The 20,189-nt window shown below is 44.8% G+C and overlaps 1 protein-coding gene across 1 annotated transcript in view; it reads left to right on the top strand.

Annotated features, from left to right (window-relative positions):
- The window catches only part of LOC116665817, a 417,325-nt gene extending 405,161 nt beyond the window's left edge, over positions 1-12,164 (top strand). Inside the window, exons 7-8 of the transcript XR_004322522.1 lie at positions 7,997-8,046; positions 11,199-12,164. The gene's annotated coding sequence lies outside the window, so the exon portion shown is untranslated. The remainder of the gene's footprint in view (positions 1-7,996; positions 8,047-11,198) is intronic.
- Positions 12,165-20,189: the final 8,025 nt, after the last annotated feature.

Below are 20,189 nucleotides of genomic sequence, written 5' to 3'. Positions count from 1 at the left end.
AACATTTTTGAGATGTATGTCAGGTAGTTTTGCCTATATTTTCTTCTAGGAGGTTTATTGTATCTTGTCGTATGTTTAAGTCTTTGATCCATTTTGAGTTTATTTTTATGTATGGTGTAAGGGTGTGTTCTAGCTTCACTGGTTTACATGCTGCTGTCCAGTTTTCCCAACACCATTTGCTGAAGAGACTGTCTTTATTCCATTGTATATTCTTGCCTCCTTTGTCAAAGATTAGGTGACCAGAAGTTTGTGGGTTCATTTATGGGGTCTCTGTTCTGTTCCATTGGTCCATATGTCTGTTTTTGTACCGATACTATGCTGTGTTGATGACTGTAGCTCTGTAGCATTGTCTGAAGTCTGGGAGAGTTATTCCTCCAGCCTCTTTCTTTTTCTTCAGTAATGTTTTGAAAATTCTATCTTTTGTGGTTCCATATAAATTTTATTATGATTTGTTCTAGTTCTGTGAAATATGGCCTGGGTAATTTGATAGGGATTGCATTAAATCTGTAGATTGCCTTGGGCAGTGTGACCATTTTAATGATATTTATTCTTCCAATCCAGGAGCATTGAATATCTTTCCACTTTTTAAAGTCTTCTTTAATTTCCTTCATCAGTGTTTTATGGTTTTCTGAGTATAAATCTTTCACCTCCTTGGTTAGATTTATTCCTAGGTATTTTATTACTTTGGATGCTATTTTAAAGGGGCTTGTTTCTTTACTTTCTTTTTGTGTTGATTCATCATTAGTGTAAAGAAATGCAACTCATTTTTGAACATTAATCTTGCAAATTGCTACCTTGCTGAATTCTTGAATTATTTCTGGACCTTTTAGGGGTTTCTATATATAGTATCATGTCATCTGCATCTAGTGACACTTTTACCTCTTCTTTTCCAATTTGGATCCCTTTTATTTCTCTCTCTTGCCTTATTGCTGTGGCTAGGACTTCCAAGATTATGTTGAATAGATGGTGATACTGGGCAGCCTTGTCTTGTCCCAGATTTTAGTGGGAAGCTTTTGAGTTTTTTGCCATTGAGCACTATACTGGCTGTAGGTTTGTCATATATAGCTTTTATTGAGATATGATCCCTCTATACCCACTTTGGTGAGAGCTTTTATCATAAATGGGTGTTGAGTTTTATCAAAAGCTTTTTCTACATCTATTGAGATGATAATGTGGTTTTTGTCTTTTCTCTTGTTGATGTGATGTATTACGTTGATTGATTTACTTATGTTGAACCACCCTTGTGTCCCTGGGATGAACACCACTTGATCATGATGTATAATCTTTTTTATGTTTTGTTGGATTCTATTTGCTAATATTTTGTTAAGGATTTTTGCATCTATGTTCATCAGTGATATTGGCCTATAATTCTCTTTTTTGGTGGTGTCTTTGCCTGGTTTTGGTATCAGGGTGATGGTGGCTTCATAGAATGAGTTTGGGAGCAGTCCCTCCTTTTCAATCTTATGGAAGAGTTTAAGAAGGACTGGTATGAGCTCTTCTTTGTATGTTTGGTAGAATTCCCCGGTGAAGCCGTCCAGTCCTGAACTTTTATTTGTAGGGAGGTTTTTTTTATTGCTAATTCGATTTCATTTCTAGTGATCGATTTGTTCAAGTGGTCAGTTTCTTCTTGATTCAGTCTTGGTGGACTGTATGTTTCCAGAAACTTGTCCATCTCCTCTAGGTTATCCATTTTGGTTGCATATAGTTTTTCATAATGTTCTTGTATGATATTCTGTATTTCTGTGTTATTTGTTGTAATTTATCCATTTTCCTTTCTTATTTTACTTATTTGTGCTCTCTTTTTTTTCTTCTTTGTGAGTTTGGCCAGAGGTTTGTCGCTTTAATTTACTCTTTCAAAAAAACAAGCTTTTGGTTTGATTAATTTTTTTTCTCTTGTTTTTTTCATCTCTATTTTATTTATTTCCTCCCTGATTTTTGTTATTTCCTTCCTTCTGCTGACTTTTGGGGTTTTTTGCTCTTCTTTTTCTAATTCTTTTAGCTGGTAGGCTAGATTATTTGAGATTGTTCTTTTTTGAGGAAGGCCTGTATCGCTGTAAACTTCCCTCTTAGCACTGCCTTCGCTATGTCCCATAAATTTTGTGTGGTTGTGTTTTCATTTTCATTTGTCTCAAGGTTTTTTTAATTCCAACTTTGATTTCATCATTGACCCATTGGTTTTTTAATAGCATGTTGTTTAATCTCCATGCTGTCCTTTTTTTTCTCCTTTGTTTCTCTGTAGCTGATTTCTAGTTTCATGGCATTGTGGTCAGTAAAGATGCTTGAGATAATTTCTATCTTCTTAAAATTGTTGAGGCTTCTTTTGTGCCCAAGTATGTGATCAAGCCTAGAAAATGTTCCGTGTGTACTTGAAAAGAATGTATATACTATTTTTGGGGGGTGTAATGCTCTGAAAATATCCACGAAATCTAATTTTTCTATTCTATCATTTAATTTCTCTGTTGGCCTTATTTATTTTCTGTCTGGAAGATCTGTCTAGTGATATTAAAGCAGTGTTAAAATCTCTGACAATGATTGTATTCCCATCAATTTCCCCCTTTATCTCTGTTAGTAATTGTTTTATGTACTTAGGTGCTCCTATATTAGGTGCATATATAGTAATGAGTGTAATATCCTCATCTTGTATTACTCGTTTAATAATTATAAAATGTCCTTCTATATCTTTCTTTATGGCCTTTGTTTTAAAGTCTATTTTGTCTGAAATCAGTACTGCTACAGCTGCTTTTTTGTTTTTTTCCATTTGCATGAAATATCCTTTTCCATCCTTTCACTCTCAATCTATATGTGTCATTCTCCCTAAAGTGGGTCTCTTGTATGCAGCATATTGAAGGTTCTTGCTTTATTATCCAGTCTGCCACTCTGTTTTTTGACAGGAGGATTTAGTCCATCAAAATTTACAGTAATTAATGATAGATGTGTGTTATTGCCATTTTGAATTTATTTTTGCAGTTGATTTGGTATTTCCTCTTTGTTCCTTTCTTCTTCCTTTTGTCATTTGGTAATTTTCCTTTGTATTATCTTGGATTTTATTTAGTTTTTGTGACTCACTTGTAAGATTTGGATTGTGGTTACCCTTTTTTGCAAGTCTATTAACCCATTATTATAACTGTTTGTATTAAACAGATAGTAATATAACTCAAACCCATCCTACTGAGAACAAAAATTAAAAAAAACAAAAAACAAAACCCTCTATATTTCCTTCCTTCCCTCTCCCACTCTTAATGATTTAGATGTCTTCTTTTACAATTTTGTGTTTATTCTATTTGTAATTCATGATAGTTATCACCTTTTCAATTATAAGTTTCTCATTTTTGTAGCATCCTGCTTCTTTTCTATGTGAAGTACACCTGTCAATATTTCTTTTAGCATGGGTTTAGTGTTGCTAAACTTTTCTAGCTTTTGCTTGTCTGTGAAATTCTTTATCTCTCCTTCTATTCTAAAGGATAGTCTTGCTGGATAGAGTATCCTAGGCTGCATCTTTTTTTCATTCAGGACTGAATATATCTTGCCACTCCCTTCTGGCCTGTAGTGTTTGTGTAGAGAAACCAGCTTATGGGGGTTCCCTTGTAACTCACTCTTTGTTTTTCTCTTGCTGCCTTTAGGATCATTTCTTTATCCTTGACTCTGGCCATCTTGATTATGATATGTCTTGGTGTGGGTCTGTTTGGGTTCTTCCTGTTTAGGACCCTCTGAGCCTACTGTACTTGGATATCTGATTCTTTCTTTAAGTTTGGGAAGGTTTCAGTGATGATTTCTTCAAATACCTTTTCAGTCCCCTTTGTTCTTTCTTCCCCTTCTGGAATCCCTATTATGTGTAGATTGGCATGCTTTATATTATCCCATAGGTCCCTTATATTGTTTTCATTGTTTTTTGTTTGTTTTTCTCTCAGCTGTTCTGATTGGGTGCTTTCTGTTGTCCTGTCTTCTAGGTCACTTATTCGTTCCTCTGCATTATCTCGCCTGCTTTGTACAGCCTTTAGATCAGCTCTCATCTCAGCAAATGAGTTTACCAGTTCTACTTGGCTCTTGTTTATAGCTTCAATTTCATTTTTGACATATTTTATATCTCTAAAATAGTATCTCTTTTAGTTCCTTCAGTACTTGGATCACTCCTTTCTTGAAATCTTGATCTAGTAGGCCATCAATGTCTATTTCCTTGATCGTGCTTTCAGGGGATTTCTCTTGATCTTTTAATTGGGAGTGGTTCCTCTGCTTCTTCATATTGTTCATATCTCTCTGGCATTATGGCTTAAGGAGTGTCAGTTGTCTATTGTGGTCCTTAAGGAGTTTATTTATTTATCTATCTAAAGCCTATGCAGGAATAAAACTTTAAAAAAAGATAGATAAAGAATTTTAAAAGAATGGAGAAAAAAAGGTTTGAAAACAGTGTATAATCAATAATAGAAGAGCAAGTTGAAGCAGAATAGCAATTGAGTTGAGACGTCTTTTAAAAACCTTAAAAAAAGGAGAAAAGATCAGAGAACAATAAAACCTGTGTATAATCAATAACAGGAGAACAAAACCAGGAGAAATGAAAATGAGGTGGATTTTTAAAAATAATAAAAATAAAAATATTTTAAAAGAGAATTTTAAGGGATTAAAACTGGAGACATATACGCTTGTTTAAAAAGTAACAATTAAAAAGGTAATAGAAAATAGAACAGATATAAAAAAGATTAAAAAACAAAAAGGGATGTGTTCTCCTGGAGACTGTGCATGCACTCTTAACAGTTTTATCGAGAAGTCTGTCTTCACCCTGTTTCGCGAACTCAGCTTTCTGTTTCCAGGGGCCCTCCATTGGAGCCCTCATCTGTGCTGTTCCCAGTGCCTGTTGGCAAGCAGATCGCGCCCCCTCCCAATACTGGGTCAGGTGCTGAGCTCTTACCCCATGGGCGGGTGGGTCACTCCCCTTCTCAATGCTGCAGTCAGATGCTGTGCTCGGGCAAGGCAGGCGGGTGTATCGCGCCCACTCGCAGCACCGTGGTCGGGTGCTGCTTTCCTGTCAGGAAGGCAGGTGGCCGCCCACCCTCTCCCAACGCTGGTCGCTCCGCTGCTATGTGCAGCTGCCCACTCTGCCCCGGGTCAACGTTCCATAGGCGGGCTCAGAGAAGACCGTGGAACCTCCTTGCCCCTTCCCAAGTGCTAAAACTCAGGTCCTTGTTTGTTTTGAAGGCACAAGTTCTCTGAGGATCCAGGGCAGAAAGATCCTATCTGCCTTGGGCTGTGAACAGAGCTCAGTCCTGCCTAGGAGGTAGGGGATCCCCTGGGTGTGGATTCAGGTCTCAGCCCCGCCCCTGCCTGGGTGCTGTGCACAGGAGGAGATGGCGGCTGTGGCTGCACCCCGCCTCTCTTCTCCCGAGAAGCACCAATAATGGCACCACAGGTCTGAGGAGAAAAAGGCTACAACAACCCTCCCCCCAGGACACATGAGCTGTGTTGCTTTGCTTTTTTTTTTTTTTTTTCGTAATTTATGGGTGATCCAGGTTGTTCTGCTCTGTATCCCCTCCCAGCCACGATGCACAGTCCCCTGCACTCCCCCGGGGCTGCCTCAGTGCCGCTGCCCTAGTCCTCCACCCAGCTCAGGCGGCCTGTCCCGGCCCCCAGCTACCGGCTAGTGTCTCTGGCTGGGTGTCACAGGGACCCTTTGTGCCTGTTTAACTTAGTTCTGTTGGTCAAGGGGTGCTCCGTGCAGATCTCAGCCTCGGAGGCTCCCCCTCCATCCCCCTGGCCTCTCCGTTGGAGAGGGGAGACCCAGCAAACGAGCTCTAGTCCTCCTTTGCCGCTCCCTCCCCGCGGGACCGGTCCTGCACTGTTTTGCTTTTTCATGGCGTCTTTTTCTTTTGAAGAGGGCGATATTCTGTTGGAGTTCCGCAGGTGCTCTGGTTGGCTGGGTGGGTCCTTGGATATGAGTTTTGGTGTATTTGTGGGAGAGGGTGAGCTATGAGCATCCTTCTACTCCACCATCTTGGCCACCTCTGTTGATGCATCTTTAGCCACACTGTATCCATAAATTGATTTGTAAAATTTTATCACATAACTTGTTTTTCTTCACCATTTAGTGCAACTCCCCAAAGCATCTGAAAGGGCTGTTTTATAGTGGATCAATCTGGAGGCCTGCATTCAGTACAGTTGGGGTTTCTGCTGTCTGTAACCCAGCCCTCCAAGGTATTGGAGCACGGTTAACAGATCCTGAGTCCAAAATGGTGGGGTGACAGCCACTGTTGGTACATGAGATTTTAGGTGGTAGGCAGATAGCTCCATTTGAAAAAAAAAAAAAATTTTTTTTTGCAGGGGAGGGGGATATTTTGATTGATTGATTGATTGATTGATTTATAAGTGGTGGTACTGGGGAATGAACTCATGATCTCAACCATGCTAAGCATGTGCTCTGCCTCTGAGCTATACCCTCCCCCCCCCAGATAGCTCCATTTTTAACTGCAATTTATGTGTTTTAGAAAAATAAATTGCTACCCAAACCCATGATTTTAGGGCATAACTAAGTAGGAATTGAGGATTTATTGTGTTAGTTTGAGAAAATATTTTTAAAATAATAGTATAAGTGAATGGTGAAAATTAAGATTCTTAAAATAATAGTATAAGTGGTGAAAATTAAGATTCTGTTACTCCAATTTGGGAAACACGGGCATATGGGAAATTGGTGTCTAAGTCATGAAGGGATTAGTGGATTTAGTTAAGTATTGAAATAATGCTAAGCGAATCAGGCTGCAAAATCCCCTTCGTTCTCACCAGCGTCTACAGAAACCCACCGTGGACCAAGCCTAACACGTGCGGGTGGTTGAGTGCATAGGCGACACGCCCCATAAAGCGCAGGTGGAACCAGACTCTGGACGGTTGGCAGCTGACGGCGGGGGCGCGAGGGGAGAAGGCGGAGCCTTGTGGGGGGCGTGGCCAACACTCCAGGGGCCTGTGAGCCGGGGCGCCCGGGGCTAGAGGCGGGTCCTCCAGGCGGAAGGCGGAGGCTGCCGCGCAGTCACCTGACCCGAGTAACCAGTAATCTGGCGGCTGTCCATTAAGCTCTGCCCATGCAGGATGCGAGCCTGAGGACTCCCGAGCCTTTGGGCCGCCGGGGGCAGATCTGCGGGAATAAAGCCCCCGCCCAGCGTTCTGAGGCAGGGCGCAGCGGGAGAGCCAGACAGGCGGCCGGAAAGGCGTGCGTGGTCCATGAGCCGGCGCCAGCGGCAGCGCAGAGCCGCAGAGGCCCCTGGCCTCAGGGCGGCCCTGAGAATGAAGGCACATAATGTATGCGTGGTGTTTAGCACAGGGCCTGGCACATGGTGCGTCCTCCGTGTAGCCTCTGTAACGGGAGGGAGGTGGGAACCGTGAGACTTTGGTAGTGATGTCGACCTGCCTCATTTCTTACCCAGCTTCTGAGAAGGGAAAGGGACAGTTAGTTGACCAAGTGGAGAAACCAGGTTCAGAACCTCAAGCTCTCAAGGCTGGGAGGGCTGTTTGTTTTATCTCTGTCATATCACCCTTCTCTGCAAGTGGAAGTGGAAGGAATTTGACCTGTTTCTGCAGTCTTATTACATGTACAGTAGTACCTGGTTATCTGTGGGGGATACTCCAAGACACCCGGGGGGTGCCAGAAACCTTGGATCGTACCCAACCCTACGTATACTATGTTTTTTTCCCTATACCTACATACCTGTGATGAATTTATAAATTAGGCACAGTAAGAGAATAACCGAATGGCCAGCATCACTACTCTTGCACTTCAGGGTGGTTATTAAGTAAAACAAGGGTTACTTGAGCACAAGCCCTGGGATACCAGACCGCCGATCTGATAACCCAGACAGTTACTAAGTGGGGCAGTAGCGTATACAGCATGGATATGCTGGAGGAAGGGATGATTTGCGTCCCGGTGGGACAGCGCGAGATTTCATCTCACCACTCAAATGGCACATGGTTTAAACTTACAAATTGTTTATTTCTGGAATTTTCCATATAATATTTTCAGACCGACAGTGGACCACTGGTTACTGAAACTGCAGAGAATGGAGGACTATTGTATATATAACCGTGAGCTGACATTTTGCTTTATTTCCCAATGTACAAAACAAGGTGTTTCACTGGGAACATTTTATTAAGAATTTTCTGCTGTAATTTCGCATTTGCATTTTTTCCAGTCATATCTTTGTGATAAAGTCAGGTGGGTGGGTGATTTCAGAGGGGTAGAAAGAATCAGGTAGTGAAACTGATAGAACTGATAGCAGTCTGGGCGTGAGTAAATATGGATTGTAGTTCTGCCCTGTCCAGTAGGGTAGCCACTGACCACCTGTGGCTATTTACATTTAAATTATGAAAGAGAAATAAAAATTTTAAATCCAGTTCCTGAGCTGTACCACCCGTATGTTCAGTAGCCACATGTGACTGTTGGCTACCATAATGGACAGTGCACATTTTAGAACATTTCCATCACTGCAGAGTGCTCTAATCTAGTCTGTGCGATGTCACCAGTTCTTTGACCTCCGGCAAAGTCCTGAACTCAGGGTTTCTTAACCTCAGCACTACTGACATTTTGGGGCAGATAATTCTTGGTTGTGATGGGCTGCCTCACGCATTACAGGATTTTTAGCAGCATCCCTGGTCTCTACCCACTAGATACCAGGAGCACTCCATCAGTTGTACAACCAAAAATGTCTCCAGACATTGCCGAATGTCCCTGGGGGCACAGGATTGCCCCCGATTGAGAGCACTGCCTTAACTGCTTTGGGTTTCAGTTTCCTCCTCAATTCAGGGTTTGGATTTTGCTAAGAGGATCCTCCCATCAGCTCCAACTTCCAGTATGTCCAGAACCACCTAGCTGCTTCACTCATCAATCAGTGCTCTCGTGAGTGCTCTCTTTTCTCACTGCTGGCTCTCATCAGTGCCAGCAAAATGTAATGATGAGTATTGTTGCACTGAGGAGGAGACCTAGAGCTGATGTATAGATGGGGCTTCAAGTCTGTGGTTTTATTGGCTTAAGCTAAGGCTTCACGGTAACCAGGATGGGCTCACAACCAAGTCTCTGGTTTTCCTGATCTTTGAGTTCCCAAAGCCAGCAAATGTAGGTGCCCAGGCCACACTCCCTGAGAACCCCGAGGCCCAAGGGGGGACTCTGGGATTAGGGCTCCTGAATGACCCATCCCTGCCTGCCAGGAAGGTGGGTGGGGAGGGGTACCTAGGGCTCTGTGATCGGATCATGGTTGAACTGCTGAGTTTGACCTACCTCCTTGGAGCCTGCCACCTCTGGAAGGAGACACTCTTTATTACCAAGTGGCTTAAGGAAGTCTTTGGAGTGTGGGTCAGAATTCCACCCAGCACTACTCTATTAGCAGTGGGACCTCAGCAAGTTGCTTCATCAGGTGTCACAGTCCGGCAGCCAGGGGCTGTGTCCTGCCAGCAGACCTGTCTAGTTTGGCCCAGATCTCAGGGTATATTGAGAAATTTCACAGGATTTCTGGCTCCTCTTAAGGAATAGAAGATGTGTCTCTGTGGGGCCCACGTTCCCACACAGCACATCAGGGGACCTGGGGGTCCACCCTCCTCCCCTGACCAGGACATGGCTCCCCAGTTTGCCTCCTGTGTTGGCAGGTTCGCCACAACCCCTCTTACCTCCCTTGTTCTCACTTGTGTCGCCTGCCTGGCCCCTGTAAGCGTTTGAGTTTGTGACCTGGAGCTTAACCTCTGTGTGCCTCAGGTATCTCATCTTAAAAGGAAAAGAAAAAAATGTGCCTTGAAAATAGTATGCTAAGTGAAAGAAGCCAGTCACAAAAGGCCATGAAGTGTATGATTTCATTCGAGTGAAATACCTAGGCTACACAGATCCTTAGAGACAGATAGTAGATCAGTGCTTGCCTGGGGGTGAGGGGACATGGGGGGTGACTGCAGATGGGCACAGGGTTTCTTCTGGGGGTGATAAAAAGTCCTGAAATTGATTGTGGTGACAGTTACACAGCTTTGTGAACACACGAATTGTACACATTTAAAGAGTGAATTTATGGCATGTGAATTATATCTCAATTTTTAAAAACTAAGAGCACCTGTAGGTTTGGTGGCAGTGTGAGGGAAGCACTCATTAAGTGGTCCCAGTGATTGTCACCTGAGGTCCAAACATGTCTCCTGCTGTCTCTGACTCCTTTCTCCTTTACAGTTTTTCCACTGATTATGTCCAGCAGGTGCTCAGTATACTTTGTTACTTAACCAAGTCTTAGGCCTCCTCAGAAGCCGTTCCTCAGAGTCAGATGTTCTGCTTTTCCTGTTCAGGTATTGGAGACTAGTGAGCAGGTGGAAACCAAATTACTTAAATACTCAGCAAAGTAGATGGAGGAGACGTTCACCCAGATTCTCTTTGGGAAGTCACTGCCCGGATGTGTCTCCTGAATACAGCACGTTACCTAGAAAACTGGGATGGACCATTGGACTCACCAGGAAGGAAAAGGCAGCCTAACGTCCAGGCTCAGAGTTTTCCAGCACAGGAATAAACGCAACTCTGGGTTTATCTTTCTATCCTTCTTGAGCCAGGAGCAAAGCAGGTTCTCAGTCAACAGTTAGTGAAAAGACATGATCTTGTATAGTGTGTATGAGATCAGTCTGTGTCTCTGTTTCTGATTTTGTTCTGTTTCACGAGCACAGGCAGGCAGAACACATTACATGTGTTCTCTTATTATTTAATTCTCTAAAAACAATGCAAAGCCACCGAAATGACTAGTCCCACCTTCCAAGGGAAGCTCACTCCTCTGAAGACCTAGGAATGTGTGTGCAGTGCCTGCAACCTCTGCCACATGCTGGCCGGACCACTGGACATCCCTCAAATGAAATGGGGTTGGGATAAACGACATCATGCATGTGAAGTGCCTGGCACCCAGGAGGCACCCACAGACAGGAGCTATGGTGTTTGCAGCGGAGGACAGGACAACATGGTGGCTATCAGACCCAGTGTCAGGAAAACCTAGGTTTGATTTCTGCACCTACCATCTGTAAGTCATGTGACCTTGTGCATGTTTCTTAACATCTCTGAGCCTCAGTTCCCCTCATTTGTAAAATAGGTATTATAGAACCTAGCTCCATGCATGGCTCATTTTCAGGATGAAATGAGGTAGCACGTGTACAGCACCCAGCACCCTACTTGGTGTGTCCTAAATGCTCAGCAAATGGTTACTCATTTCCTGCCTTTGCAGTAGAAGACCAGCGCTAGACCTTCACTGCAACATCTCAAGGATGCCCCTCATCTGTACACCCTGTGTGTCGGGGAGGAACGCTTCAGAGATGTGTGAACGCTAGGACAGTGGGGACGATGCGTGGAGAAAGCTGCATTCCTGTCGGGGCCTGAGCTCTGCAGAAGGGAAGTACCCTCTGTGATTGGGTGTGTGCCCTTTGCAGCTGACTCGGCGTAAAAAGATGGGAGGAGGAACTGGCATGCAGCTGAGAGGGATGGGCTTTGCAGGTGTCAAGGTTCAGCTGCTCTGTAGCCTTGAGAAAAGGCACTGGGTTCCCCTGTGGCTGTTTCAGATCTGGAAGATGAGTTAGTAACAGCCAGAGAAGGTTGTTGTGAGGAATAACTGACCCCTGAAATATTTAGAGTGTGTGTTTAGGAAGGGGTCAGCTCCTTGGTCCTCGTGTGGACTGTGGTTGTCCCCGGGCCGTGTACCAGAGGCCTAGGGTCCCGTGTGGGACTCCTTGGGTGGAAGATGATTCTGGCCTGTCTGTCCAATTAGGGACAAGGTCATGGATGTGGCACTTTGTGAAGCTGAGAGGAGGGCCAAGAGCTTGGAGTTGGCCCCTTTGGGGATTGTGCCTCTTGGGGAATGGGTGTTCCTGCCATCCTGGGACCCTTCTGACCAGTTTGAGAAACAAGGAACCCAGCCTGCTCCCTGAGTTGGGGAGATAAAGGTGAGTGTGTGGAAATCAAGGTAGCTAGAGAGAGGAAATAGCTCAGTGGTAGAGTGCCGGCCTAGCATTCAGGAGGCCCTGGGCTCAATCCCTAAGAGGAAAGCAGGTGAAAAATAAACTTTTTACTTGGGTGAAAAAAACTCAGTAAAAATAAAATTCAGTTACTTTTCCTTAATTATAAATTATGATGCATGGATAATACATAATATAAAAGAAATGTTAGAGAAAATCACCACCTGGGGACAGCCACTGTTAACATTTAGTACGTTTCTTGTAAATATATATTTTTTTGTGTATATATATTTGTTTTTCGTATATATATATACACACAATAGATATCTTGTGTGTGTGTGTGTGTGTATATATATATATATTTATTGAAGTATAGCCAGTTTACAATGTTGTGTCAATTCTGGTGTTCAGCACAATGCTTTAGTCATACATGAACATACATATGTTTGTTTTCATATTCTTTTTCACCATAAGTTACTACAAGATACTGAATACAGTTCTCTGTGCTGTACAGTATAAACTTGTTGTCCATCTATTTTGTATATATTAGTCAACATCTGTAGATCTTGAACTCCCAATTTATTCCTTCCCATTCCCTTCCCCACCCCCGAGAACCATGAGTTTTCCTATGTCTGTGAGTCTGTTTCCGTTTTGTAAATAAGTTCTTTTTTTCTTTTTGGTTCCACATATGAGTGATACCATATGGTATTTTTCTGTTTCTTTCTGGCTTGCTTCACTTAGAATGACATTCTCCAGGTCCATCCATGTTGCTGCAAATGGCATCATTTTATTCTTTTTATGGCTGAGTAATATTCCATTATACACATATACTACAACTTCTTTATCCAGTCATCTATTGATGGACACTTAGGCTGTTTCCATGTCTTGGCTACTGTAAATAGTGCTGCTGTGAACATTGGGTGCAGGTGTCTTTTTGAATTAAGGTTCCCTCTGGATATATGCCCAGGAGTGGGATTGCTGGATCATATGGTAAGTCTGTTCTAAGTCTTTTGAGGAATGTCCATACTGTTTTCCATAATGGCTGCACCAAACTATATTCAGACCATTTTCCCCACAGCATTTATCGTTTGTGGACTTTTGAATGATGGCTGTTCTGACAGGAAGGAAAGAAGGGGGTGGGGGGAGGGAGGAAGGGAGGAAGGAATTTGATTTCTCCTTCCAGCTGAGATGGAATGATAGAGATCAGATGTAACTTGCCCAGCTGAAACAACTAGTTTCCAGGCTACAACACAGGTTGAGGAACTAAGAACCCAGCTGACTCCCTGAGTTGGGGAGATAAAGGTAAGTGTGGGGAAACAGGTAGCTAGAGAGAGGCAATAGCTCAGTGGTAGAGTGTAGGCCTAGCATTCAGGAGGTCCTGCCGGGTTCGATAACTGGCGGGAGAGGTGGGAGAGGCACGCTCTGTCTTCCTGCCATCTTCCCATATTACATGGCCTCCTCATGCTTTTCTGTGTCCATTTCTGTGTCTCCTTCCCACCGCCTCTGTCATATTTGAGGCCCCCTTCCTGACCCTGTAGCTGCGGTGTTCTCTCATGGGAATACTGCAGTTTCCTTCTGTCCAACTAGCCCGCCTCCCCCAGCGCAGCCTCTCCAGGCTCCCATCAGAGGCACCAAGTCAAAGCACAGACCTGAGCGTGTCACCCCTACTGCTGGAAACCCTTCTCTGGCTCACCTCCCCTCTCCCCTTGTCTCCAGCCACACCTTCCATGCACGAAACTCCTGACGCCCTCCCCTGAATACATCAGGTCCCTTCACGGACCCGTGCCTTTAGCCATGTTGCTCCCTGTTCTGAGATTCCCCCGCCTTCTCTGTTTTCCGGGAAAACGCTTGTTAATGATTCTACGATCTGACTCACACGGCACCTCCCAGTCAGCCCCGAGACACTTGCCTCTGCGGCGTCGCTTGTGCTGTGTTGCAACCTGGACTTGTTTGTGTGTGCATCTTGCCTATCGACCCAGGCCTAGTTCACCACTGTTCCCGGAAATAATGTCAGACACAGAGAACCTTTTGGGTGCGTGAATCGAGGGCTAAGCAAGTGCTGAATGAAAGAGATGGAACACTGCACCTTTTAGTCTTCAGCAAGACATTCACTTGCACTCTCTCAGATTCTAGAATCTTTCAGATTCCACTGTTCCTCGTTCTATTGTAGACAAGGGAAACGGAGGCCCAAAGAAGGGAAACAACCATCACCCCCCTAGCGCCTCCCAGTCAGCAGCAGAACTGGGGAAGGCCTGCCCCGAGACTCTCGATTCATCTTCGTAACAGGCCATCTCTCTCCCTCAGCCTTGGCCCTCAAGCTTGCACCCACAGGAGCAGCCTGCTTCTGCTGGTCCTGAGCTCCTCTCTTCTCTCTCTCCAGGCTGGTCCAGGAGTTCGTGGCCCAGAACAACACCGTGCAAATCAAACATGTGATCCAGACCCTGTCTCATGGAGTTTGCCCTGTCTCAGCACCCCCACAGCAGGAAAGGGGGCCTCATCGGCCTGGCCGCCTGCTCCATCGCACTGGGCAAGGTGGGCCTTTCTCCTGGAGGAACAGACACACCAGCCATGGCCTTGACTCTGACCCAGCAGGGTTTTACAGACCTGTCATTTTTCGCCATCCTCTCCACACCTTAGGCCAGCAAGGCTGGCTCTCTGGCCTTGCCGCCTGGTTCTCGGGCACGGCCCCTATGCCGGGAGGCTGACTTGCGGAGGGTCTTTTAGCCCTGCCCTCACACAGAGGCCTGAGCATCTCCGTGGGAGCTGGGGGCTGGGGCCTGGGGCCTGATCCAGTCTGAGCTGCTTCTCCTCCTGTTCCATTGCAGGACTCGGGGCTCTACCTGAAGGAGCTGATCTAGCCGGTGCTGACCTGCTTCAATGACGCTGACAGCAGGCTGCGCTACTACGCCTGCGAGGCCCTCTACAACATCGTCAAGGTGGCCCGCGGCGCCGTGCTGCCCCACTTCAACGTGCTCTTTGATGGGCTGAGCAAGGTGACCGCTTCTCCCTCTAGATGGGCTGAGTTCGTCCCACCCACCTTTCTCCCAGAGGCAAGCGGAGCAGATCAGCACCTGCTGCCAGGGAGGCTTATTGTCTGTTGAATCTAATGATACATGTTTTAAATGGGCTTGTGTTTATGTTTGTTTTTCCCCCCATATCTGTGTTAGCTTATTTTTTATTGCATTTCATTTTATGAAAGCATCAGTCCACCATGAGAGTCAGAAACCAATCATTTGAAAAGCACTGTGGATGCTGCACACCAGAAACTGAAACATTGTAACTGACTATACTTTAAGTAAAAAAAAAAAATTTTTTTTAAGGAAAAGAAAAGCGCTATTGGGGGAGGGTACAGCTCAGTGGTAGAGTGGGGTGCTTAGCATGCATGAGGTTCTGGGTTCAATCCCCAGTACCGCCATTATAAACGAATAAAGCTAATTACCTCCCCCCACAAAAACGAAAAAGAAAGGAAGAAAGAAAACAAAAGCACTAACTTCCCTTATCGAAGGTGAAGATGGTGAATGCATAGTGCAGACTGCATTTCCCCTGTGAGGAGAGCACAGGCTCTAGGAAAAGCTCTATTAGAAAGGCTTCGGGGTCCCTAATAGCCTCAGCTTCACCCTCAGCTTCTTGGGGTTCCCTCCCTGAAGCTCTACTGCCCTGCTGACACCCCAGTTGTTTCTAGAGGATCCACCTCACAGCTGCTCCGTCCTCTCCGGGAGTGGAGAGGGGACCCAGCCTTGTTAGGTTGAAAACCCTTGAGGGAGCCCACCGGGAAGCAACCACCTGACCGGTGGCAGTGGGTCCCGTCCAGAAGTACCTGACCACATCAGGGGTCCACTGCATCTTGGCGCCTTTGCCAGGTTCCATTTTGCCTCCCCGCCTCCCGTACTTTCTTCCCGGTGCACCGAAAGAGGTGCCCTGCGACGTTCCAGCCACACCAAGGCCTTGGCGGTGGGATTTCAGTGGATTCCTTGTCTTACATACTGACTGTGACCCTCTCTCCACCTCTGTGTCTCTCGTAGTTGGCTGCTGACCCAGACCCCAATGTGAAAAGCGGATCTGAGCTCCTGGACCGCCTCTTAAAGGTATTTGTACTTGGTCTCCGCTTTTATTTTTAGAATCTCTTTCCTTCATCTGTCTGTACAGCTTATAAATTCTATCACTGGCACACTCTGCCTAATTTAAAAAATGTTTTTCATTTACATACAGTAAATGAAACAGTGTACATTCTGTGCCAAGTGTATAGAGTTATGTCACCAGAAGGATCAAAATGCAGGACTGTTCTATCACCCCTAAAGTCCCCTCGTGCTAGCCCCACCCTGCAGCCAGCAGGGGGAATGAAACGGGCCATTCATGCTAAGCTCAGCAGAGCGTTCAATCCAGACCACAGAGATGTAGGTAGGGTCTTGCCTTTTGATTTGTTCTTTTGACCTTGTTTCCTGCTTTTAATCCATCCTTTTTGCTTGTCCTTCAGGCTGTGAGAGCATGGATGCTCTGGGGGCCTCTCCTGCCTGGCTCAGGCTCTGCCATCTTCCCCGACGGCCCCTGGCCCCAAGCAGCTCATGTGCCTTTGACCCACAGGATGTCGAGACAGAGAGCAACGGTTCAACCCACTGAGCTTCATCCCTTTGTTGTGGGAGAGGATTTACTCCAACAGCCAGTACGCCCGGCAGTTCATCATCTCCTGGGTAAGGTCCGGTCCCTTGACACTCCTCCTTCAGCTATAATTAGCCTCTAGCTGAATACAGTCTGCTCTTTGGCACCCCCCTGGGTGCCTCCTGTGACCACAGAGACACCTCTTTATTATCCCTCTAGGACCCAGTGACACCAGATAAACCGAAAACGTAACTTAGTCGGCTTTGACCCCACAGCCCATCATGTTTGCCCCTGAAAAGGATACGGTTCTTTCCTTGTCCTCAGAATCACCCAGATGCCTCCTTCAAATAAACAGAAACAACAGCCGCTTGCACCCCCTCCCCTGTGGGCCCCTCAGTTCCCTGAAAAGCTGCCTCAGCAGGGCCCCTTCTCACTGGCCAGTCCCAGAGGATGGGTGAGGAGACGCAAGTACTTAGGCTGGTGACTTGCCCTGCTGGTTTCTTCCACGGGCCAGATCCTGGCTCTGGAGTCCATGCCAGACATTAACCTGCTGGATTATTTGCCAGAGATCCTGGATGGACTCTTCCAGATCCTGGGCGATGACGGCAAAGAGATTTGGAAACTGAGTGACAGGGGAGGGGCAGGCTGCCAAAGCCCTGGGTGCATATACATACCCGGCATCCAACAGACAGGCAGCGCTGGGAAAACAAGAAATTGCTCTCTTCCTCCAGATCCGTGTGCTTCCCGCTTTGAGGAGCTAAGAGCTCGTCCACCCCAGCCTCTGAGGAGCACTCATCTGACAAGTGTATCCCATCACGTGTGGTCCCCCTCTGGGTGGATGACCCAGAGCAGAAGTGGCACTGGTGGAGGCTCCTCCAGCCCTGGCTGGCGTGTGCTGTCTCCCTTCCCCTCTGCTCATTGGTAGGTGTCAGGTGGTCCTTGGAGAATTCTTGAAAGAAATTAAGAAGAACCCCTCCTCCAGTGTTAAGTTTGCCGAGATGGCCAGCATCCTGGTGATCCACTGCCAGACCACGGGTGAGTGTGTCAAGGCCCCAAGGCCACCCCCTTCCTCAGAAGCACCTTCTGTCTCACCATCTGGGAGAGAGGCCTGGTTGGAGTGTGAATCAGAGTGACAAGGTTATCTTGGAGTGGTGGGTCCTTGTGGGAGAGAATCTGGTTCTCTAACAAAAGTGTAACTAACCAAAATCAGGAATTAAAAAATGGGGAACCTTATTATATATCCTAATTTACTATTTATCAACCTATAGTAATATTAACAATGTTCTGCTTGTGGCATAACTTTTTATTGTATAAATAATATATGATGCTCAGGTGTGTAACTTAGAAAGAAAACGTGTTTCTCAATCCCTGCACAATGAACACCACAAAACACGGTTGAAAAACTAAAGAATACTTACATAAATGGAAAGATATCCCAATTTCCAGTCAAGATGGCGGAGCGGCAGGACCACAAGCTCGTCTCTCCTCACAACTACAACAGAACCATAACTGACTGCTAAACAACCATCGAAAAATAAAAGACTGGAACCTAGCAAAAAAGATCTTCTTCAACTGGAAACATAAAGAGGGAACCAGAGCAGGGTGGTAGGAGGAGAGTACTCGCAATATAATCAGGCCCCATACCCCCCAGGGTGGGCGACCCACAAGCTGAAGAATGATTAAGTCGCAGAGGCCCTCCCACAGGAGTGAGAGTTCTGAGCCCCACGTCAGGCTCCCCAGCCCCAGGTTCCAGCATTGGGAGGAGGAGGAGACCCCAGGACACCTGGTTTTGAAGGCCTGTGGGGCTTAACCTGGGGGAGACAGAGACTTCACTCGCTTGGGAAGCATACATAGAATCTGACGTGTACCAGGTCCAGGGGCAGAGGCAGTGATTTCATAGGAACCTGGAAATGTACAACCAAGAATACTCTATCCAGCAAGGCTCTCATTCAGATTTGATGGAGAAATCAAAAGCTTCACAGATAAACAAAAGCTAAAAGAATTCAGCACCACCAAACATTAAAGGAACTTCTCTAGTCATCAAACCATAAGACAAAAAAGAACAAAAAGAATAAAGAGGGAAAAAAAAGACCTACAAAAGATTGCTTTGGCAGTCTGAGGTCTTTTATGGTTCCATATAAATTTTGGAATTGTTTGTTCTACTTCTGTGAAAAATGTCATGAGTATTTTGACAGGGGTCGCACTGGATCTGTAGATTGCTTTGGGTGGTGTGGCCATTTTGCTAATGTCAATTCTTCCAATCCAAGAGCACAAGACATCTTTCCATTTCTTTGTATCATCTTCAATTTCTTTCATCAATGTTTTACAGTTTTCAGAGTATAGGTAACTTCCTCAGTTAAGTTTTTTTCTAGGTATTTTGTTGTTTTTGATGCAGTGGAAATGTTTATGCCAGTTACAAAATTCTGGTTTTTGAAGTGAAAAAAAAAAAGTGAATGAAGGGCCGCAAATGGCAAAATATTCCTCCTCCTTATGGGTGAGTTGTATTCCATTACATATATATGCTGCATCTTCTTTATCCATTCAACTGTAGATGTGCACTTAGGATGCTTCCGTATCTTGGCAATTATAAATAATGTTGCTGTTAATAGCAGGGTGTATGTATCTTTTTGAATTAATGTTTTTGTTTTTCTCAGATATATACCCAAGAGTGGAACTGCTGGGCCATATGGTGGTTCTAGTTTTAGTTTTTTGAGAAACCTTCATATTATTTTCCATGGTGATTGCACCAATTTACATTCCCACCAACAGTGTTCAGGGGTTCCCTTTTCTCCACATCCTTGCCAACATTCCTGCCATTTTGACAGGTGAGAGATGTTATCTCATTGTGATTTTGATTTGCATTTCCCTGATATTAGTGATGTTGAGCAACTTTTCATGTTCCTGTTAGCCATCTGCATTTCCTCTTTTGGAAAAATGTCTGTTCAGTTCTTCTGCCCATATATTAAATGGGTGGATTGGCTGGTTGGTTGCTTTTTAACTGAAGTACAGTTGTATTAGTTTCTGGTGTACAGCGTGGATGGACTTGGAGGGCATTATGCTAAGTGACATAAGTCAGACAGAGAAAGACAAATACTGTGAGATATCACTTACATGTGGAGTCTAAAAAAAAAAAAGCAGCAAACTAGTGAATATAACAGAAAAGAAACAGACTCCCGGTTGTAGAGAAGGAACTAGTGGTTACCAGGGGGGAGAGGGAAGGAGGTGGGGTGAGATGGAGGTGGGGATTAAGAGGTACAAACCATCAGATATAAAGTAAGCTACAAGGATTTATTGTACAACATGGGGAATATAGCCAATATTTTATAATAACTGTAAGTGGAGTGTAGCCTTTAAAAATTGTGACTTACTATGTTGTATACCTGTAACATGTAATATTGTACCTCAACTATACTTAATTTTTAAAAATATGATATTGTAAAATACATAAATAAATTTTTAAAATAAAAGATATCCCACATTTATGGGTTAGATGACTTAATATTAAGATGATTGATGGCAGTATTCCCAAATAGATCTACATATTTAATTCAATCTGCATCAAAATAACAGTTGCATTTTTTTCAGAAGTTTTTCAGATCCTACAATTCACAGTGGAAATGCAAAGGACCCAGAATATCCAAAACTACCTTTCAAAAGAAGAACATTGGAAG

This window comes from Camelus ferus, chromosome 9 (genome assembly GCF_009834535.1).
Source record: "Camelus ferus isolate YT-003-E chromosome 9, BCGSAC_Cfer_1.0, whole genome shotgun sequence".
Taxonomy (NCBI): Eukaryota; Metazoa; Chordata; class Mammalia; order Artiodactyla; family Camelidae; genus Camelus; species Camelus ferus.
Note: the sequence above shows the minus strand (reverse complement) of the source record. Positions and strands in the feature narration are given on the sequence as shown.